The following is a 6536-nucleotide window of genomic DNA, read 5'->3' on the forward strand; positions in this document are numbered from 1 at the left end:
TTGTCCCTGCATTTCATCATCCTTGAGCCTTTAGGAAGGGCATACATATTCTGATTTGCCACACTTCCCTATTATCTCCTGGCCACAAAAGTTAAAATACAATTTTACATTTATCAGCCTACAACAACATACTGTCCACTAGATTCTTGGTCCTCTTCACCTTTGGGGTTTGGAATCCCTGCTCCAAATAATTTCTTCTTGAGATGAAATCCGGTGCTTAGCTTTCTAATATAACAAGGAGGTATATCCTATATGTCTTTTTCTGTTCAGGATATAAAGTCTTTAAAAGAAAATTATCAGGAAATTTATGGTGATGGAGTGGGATGGGGTGCAGTGAATAAAGGTTTATAGCAATGCCTTTGATTTATAAAGATGAAAGTCTTCTTCATTTCACCAGTATGCTAATACAACATAAGTAATCATACATATCCTCTTTCTAACATAAATACCATTAGCTAATCTATAATTCCTTGACTACAGCTACAAGATGCCAAAATGGATTCATTCAAATGGTGGTATATAATTAGTAGCAAGCACAAACTGACTGACTACGTGCTATAGAAATGTCAATGGAAAGCAACACCCAAAAGTGTTTGGGTATATAGGCTCTGATGTCAATCCTAGCTCTGATTCAGCGAGCTTGTTCTGGGACAATAAACTAATCTCTCTGTACCTCAATTTAAAAGCCTCTAAAGTGAAGAATATAAATAATGTTTACTTCTTAAGAGTTTTCAAGGATTATTGAGATAAAACTGTAGTAAAGTACTTTGAAAAATGCCCAGCCCATTAAAAGGACTCAACAAATAATAGTTGTTTGTCTATATATAAGAAGGTTGGACATTAATAATTAATACTCAGTGTTATGTTTTAGCATAAACCCTTCTCAGCTAAAGTATTTAAAAAGTAAAATTTGAAATGGACATCTTCACAATAAATAAAGAAGATGACAAATGTTTGATTGTTATTAGGCCAATGCTGCACAATTGATGGATGATTAATTTTCATTATTTATACACAGTTGCATTAAGAGCAACCGGTGTTTAACAGTTATTTAACTTTGATTCTGTCATTTAACAAAAAGAAGTGTATTTCAAATGAAGCTCATAAATCCCATACTTCACCTGACAGAGTCTCAAATCTCACTTTTGTAAGAAATTATTGAAGTTGCCTCTCAATCTATATATCTGTTGCAATGCTTAAGGAATGACTTTCTTTGAGCATTGGCAGGAATTGCAAGTGAAATCTTCAAGATAGTAGCAAATGACTTTTAAAACTATCTCCCTGGATTACTGTGAGAGGGACTATATAATTCTTGCTAACCTTAGCCAGGAAAAGGCAACTGGACTGAGTATTACCTAGAAGTTTCTTCCCTCACTTGGGATTATTTTTCCTTTATTTTGGTTTCTGTTCCTCACTATTAAATTTCCCTTAAAATTAAAACCTGAGGCAAAAAGTAATTTCATTTCAACAAGGGCACAAAAAATTAGAAATTTACTGATTAAACTAATAGTCTATATACTGCTCCAGATACAATCTGTACAATCAAGGGGACTGAGAATGGGCATTGACAAAGGGCATGTCAAATGATTTTGAGTGGGGTTGATGGCCAGCCTGAGATAGAATATTGTAAATTTTCTGTTATTTGCTTTTGTGATTGTTTCCAGATGTCCTTGGAGATTATAGTTGCCCAAATATAATTGTGTTGGTAATTTAGTAATGTAATGATTTTATTTCAAAATTTTGATACAAACCAAGAACTTTGCCACGAAAAATTGCATCTTCTTTCCAAAAACTTTTCTAGGACTCATGCCACTTACCAATACTGTTTAAATATTTTTTTATTACATTTATTTATTTTTGATAGAGACAGAGCGCAAGTGGGGGAGGGGCAGAGAGAGAAGGAGACACAGAATCTGAAGCAGGCTCCAGGCTCTGAGCTGTCAGCCCAGAACCTGACGCGGGGCTCAAACTCACAAACCATGAGATCATGACTTGAGCTGAGGTTGGATGCTCAACCAACTGAGCCACCCAGGCGCCTGACCAATAGTGTTTAAAGTTTGGATGTCATACAATTTATTGTTCAAACTGAGGCACTTTTAAGAATGAAATATAATTAATAACTACAGTAGAAATATAGGATTAGACTATCTCAGGAAAACTAGGGTATATAAGCACACTGATTATAAAAATATTTACTAGTGGGGTGCAGGGGTGGCTCAGTTGGTTAAGCTCAGGTCATGATCTCACAGTTTGTGAGTTTGAGCCCCACATTGGACTCTGTGCTGACAGTGTGGAGCCTGCTTGGGATTCTCTCTCTCCCTGAATCTTTCTCTGCCCCTCCCCCACTAGCTCACTCTCTCTTGCAAAGTAAATAATAAATAAACTTAAAAAAAAAAAGAATATTTGCTAGCTATTTTCTCTTTCAAATAATTTGCTTGGGTCAACGATTAAGACTTGTGGAACAATTATAAGAACTGCTTTTATATGACACAGTTTAGGTGAGGTGTTTTTACAGAGAAACTAAAACAGAACAAAAAGCCTGTGGTACTTTAAAGTGAGGATGGTCAGAGGGATAGTGTTCCTCTCTCACCAGTTAGAACTATATTGCTATATGTCAAGCCTGGACCTTAGCCTGATCAAGCCTGGATTGTTTTATTTCACACACGACAATCTCTCATCATAGTGTCCTGCAACAATTGGATCTGAAACTAATAGAAGTTTATCCTTCCTGACTAGCTCACTAGTAGAATATCTTACACCACTACTTTCAGATTGGTATAAAAGTAGTCCAATCATGCCTGACAATCCAGGATCTATGTGGGTTAGTGTATCTGCCCATTTGCTCAATGCTGCTGTTTCTGTTGCCTTCTAAAATATTATTTTATGCAACTTGAAAGAATTTGCTGGTCAGTTTATTTATATGTACGTATGTTTTTTTTCTGTATAAAACTGCTATGGATCTGTGAGTTAAGAATTTTGTATCCTTTACTTTTGTCAGATAATGGTATAGATAAAATTCTGCATCCAAGAATCCATAAAAACCCACCCTTGGCATACATTCTTCTCAGCAGGGTTCCTTAATTTTAGTGTGCTTGGGAATCTCATGAGTCTATATCCAGAAATTTCATTTTGTTTTATATTTTTAAGTATTATGTGCAACTTCCAGTAGTCTCTTTTTTAAAATCTCTTTTTATAATGTTTACTTATTTTTGAGAGAGAGACAGACAGAACATGAACGGGGGAGGAGCAGACAGAGAGGGAGACACAGAATCTGAAGCAGGCTCCAGGCTCCAAGCTGTCAACACAGAACCCGTTGCAGGGCTTGAACACACGAACTGGGAGATCATGACCTGAGCCAAAGTCAGAGGCTCAACCGACTGAGCCCTCCAGCACCTCCAAAAATTTTATTTTAAAACTTACTGGGTAGGATACTAGGACTTAGCTATTTTAACAAAGTCCCAGATGATTTTAATATAGGTAGTCCATGGGCTTTGTTTTGTGAAATAGCTTTGCAACAGATATTGAGAAATAGATTCCATACAGGTAAACCTCCTATGAGGTGTTCCTGTATATGTTCCTATGCAAAATATCTTAATATCTTAATCAAGAAGCTTTTTTTCATTATATGAAATTTATTGTCAAATTGGTTTCCATACAACACCCAGTGCTTATCCCAAAAGGTGCCCTCCTCAATACCCATCACCCACCCTCCTCTCCCTCCCACGCCCCATCAACCCTCAGTTTGTTCTCAGTTTTTTTACACTAATTTATACATTTTTAATTGGTTGCATATATTAACATGTACTATAAGATTCTTTTCTAAGAAGCATTACATAATAAACAGATACTGTAAAAAAATCTGATTAGTTAAAAGTAACAAGCATTAACAGATACATACAAAGCTCAGTCTGATCAGACTGGGTGTGAGCCTGTAATGAAGCATGGGGCACCAGCCTTCCCAAGTGGTAGCCTTCACAGGAGGGAGGGGTGGGGGTGGGGTAAAAAAACCACAAGACCGTTAAAAAAATCAGATAACTAATTAGACACAGATTAACTGTAAACAGTTCTCTCTCCCCAGTGGACAAAAAGAATAGCTTTCGATGCCGACTCCACACCAGAACGATTTCTACAGCTTGCCTGTCCTGGCTGCCATATGAGGGTTGATGTGGTGGGTGGGCAGACCCCGATCGAGTCATCACAGGCCTGGGCTGGAGTCTGTCTGCTTGTGTCAGGTGTAGGTATAGGGGTGTGTGTGAGAGTGTGTGTGTGTGTGTGTGTGTGTGTGTGTGTGTGTGTAAGGGTGAGTATGTTTGTTGGGGTTTCTTTTGGCAGCTGGATTTGAGAGATGACTTTATGTTTTGTTTGGAAGAGGAGAGGGGGCTTGTGTTGGAAGGCCTGTGTGTTCTTTATTTGTGAAGGACTCTATGCTCTGCTCTCACTGCCCCTTCAGCAACTGCAGCTTTCCGCCAAGGCCTTGGCCCAGTCGTTCTTGTCCAGTTTGATGGGTTTGAGGAATTCGTTGTACAGCTCCACCTCTGTTTCCTGTTTAAGTGCATTCCGTGCAATCCTCTGGAACGCCTGCTCCACGTTGATGGCCTCCTTGGCACTGGTCTCATAGTAGTGCTGTAGCACCAGGCCTGTGCCCACTTTGTGGCCACTTGTCTGTTTTCGAGGTCAATCTTGTTTCCCAACACCACGAAGGGGAAGTTTTCAGGATCCTGGGGACTGGCCTGGATGAGAAACTCATCTCTCCAGCTATCAAGGGTGTTGAATGTGTTGGGGGCGGTGACGTCAAATACCAGGCACAGTCTGTGCCTCTGTAGAAGGCCACCAAGGGACTGGAACCGTTCCTGTCCTGCTGTGTCCCAGATCTGCATTGTAACTAGTCTGTCATCCACCATCACCTCGTTTGTCAGAAGTCTGCTCCTATTGTAGCTTTGTACTGATTACTGAATTTCTTGTTCACATACTTGTTCATGAGTGATGTCTTACCAACTCCAGAATCTCCCAGGATGATAACCTTCAGCAACACTTCCTTCCTAGAGGTCATCCTTCAAACGCGGCCTCTCTGCTGGCGGCTCTGGGCCTGGCGCGTAGCTAGGGCCCCCACCGAAGAGGAGATGAAAGGGAGGACAGAGGCAGAGAAGTCCAAGTTCCGGTTCCAGAGGACTCCTCGGCACTCCCCAAGCTTTCAACCTGTTCTCAGTTTTTAAGAGTCTCTTACGCTTTGGCTCTCTCCCACTCTAACCTCTTTTTTTTTTCCTTCCCCTCCGCCATGAGTTTCTGTTAAGTTTCTCAGGATCCACCTAAGAGTGAAAACATATGGTATCTGTCTTTCTCTGTATGGCTTATTTCACTTACCATCACACTTTCCAGTTCCATCCACGTTGCTACAAAGGGCCATATTTCATTCTTTCTCATTGCCACATAGTACTCCATTGTGTATATAAACCACAATTTCTTTATCCATTCATCAGTTGATGGACATTTAGGCTCTTTCCATAATTTGGCTATTGTTGAGAGTGCCGCTATAAACATTGGGGTACAAGTGCCCCTATGCATCAGTACTCCTGTATCCCTTGGGTAAATTCCTAGCAGTAATACTGCTGGGTCATAGGGTAGGTCTATTTTTAATTTTTTGAGGACCCTTCACACTGTTTTCCAGAGTGGCTGCACCAATTTGCATTCCCACCAACAGTGCAATAGGGTTCCCATTTCTCCACATCCTCTCTAGCATCTATAGTCTCCTGATTTGTTCATTTTGGCCACTCTGACTGGCGTGAGGTGATATCTGAGTGTGGTTTTGATTTGTATTTCCCTGATGAGGAGCGATGTTGAGCATCTTTTCATGTGCCTGTTGGCCATCCGGATGTCTTCTTTAGAGAAGTGTCTATTCATGTTTTCTGCCCGTTTCTTCACTGGATTATTTGTTTTTCGGGTGTGGAGTTTGGTGAGCCCTTTATAGATTTTGGATACTAGCCTTTGTCCAATATGTCATTTGCAAATATCTTTTCCCATTCCGTTGGTTGCCTTTTAGTCTTGTTGGTTGTTTCCTTTGCTGTGCAGAAACTTTTAATCTTCATAAGGTCCCAGTAGTTCATTTTTGCTTTTAATTCCCTTGCCTTGCGGGATGTGTCAAGTAAGAAATTGCTACGACTGAGGTCAGAGAGGTCTTTTCCTGCTTTCTCCTCTAGGGTTTTGATGGTTTCCTGTCTCACATTCAGGTCCTTTATCCATTTTGAGTTTATTTTTGTGAATGGTGTGAGAAAGTGGTCTAGTTTCAATCTTCTGCATGTTGCTGTCCAGTTCTCCCAGCACCATTTGTTGAAGAGACTGTCTTTTTTCCATTGGATGTTCTTTCCTGCTTTGTCAAAGATGAGTTGGCCATACGTTTGTGGGTCTAGTTCTGGGGTTTCTATTCTATTCCATTGGTCTATGTGTCTGTTTTTGTGCCAATACCATGCTGTCTTGATGATGACAGCTTTGTAGTAGAGGCTAAAGTCTGGGATTGTGATGCCTCCTGATTTGGTCTTCTT

At 40.1% G+C, this 6536-nt stretch overlaps 1 pseudogene; it reads right to left on the reverse strand.

Annotated features, from left to right (window-relative positions):
- Positions 1–4007: 4007 nt before the first annotated feature.
- Positions 4008–5190, reverse strand: LOC109278378 (ras-related protein Rab-7a-like; annotated as a pseudogene).
- Positions 5191–6536: the final 1346 nt, after the last annotated feature.

This window comes from Panthera pardus, unplaced genomic scaffold, assembly GCF_024362965.1.
Source record: "Panthera pardus isolate Hobbes unplaced genomic scaffold, ASM2436296v1 HiC_scaffold_13, whole genome shotgun sequence".
NCBI lineage: Eukaryota > Metazoa > Chordata > Mammalia > Carnivora > Felidae > Panthera > Panthera pardus.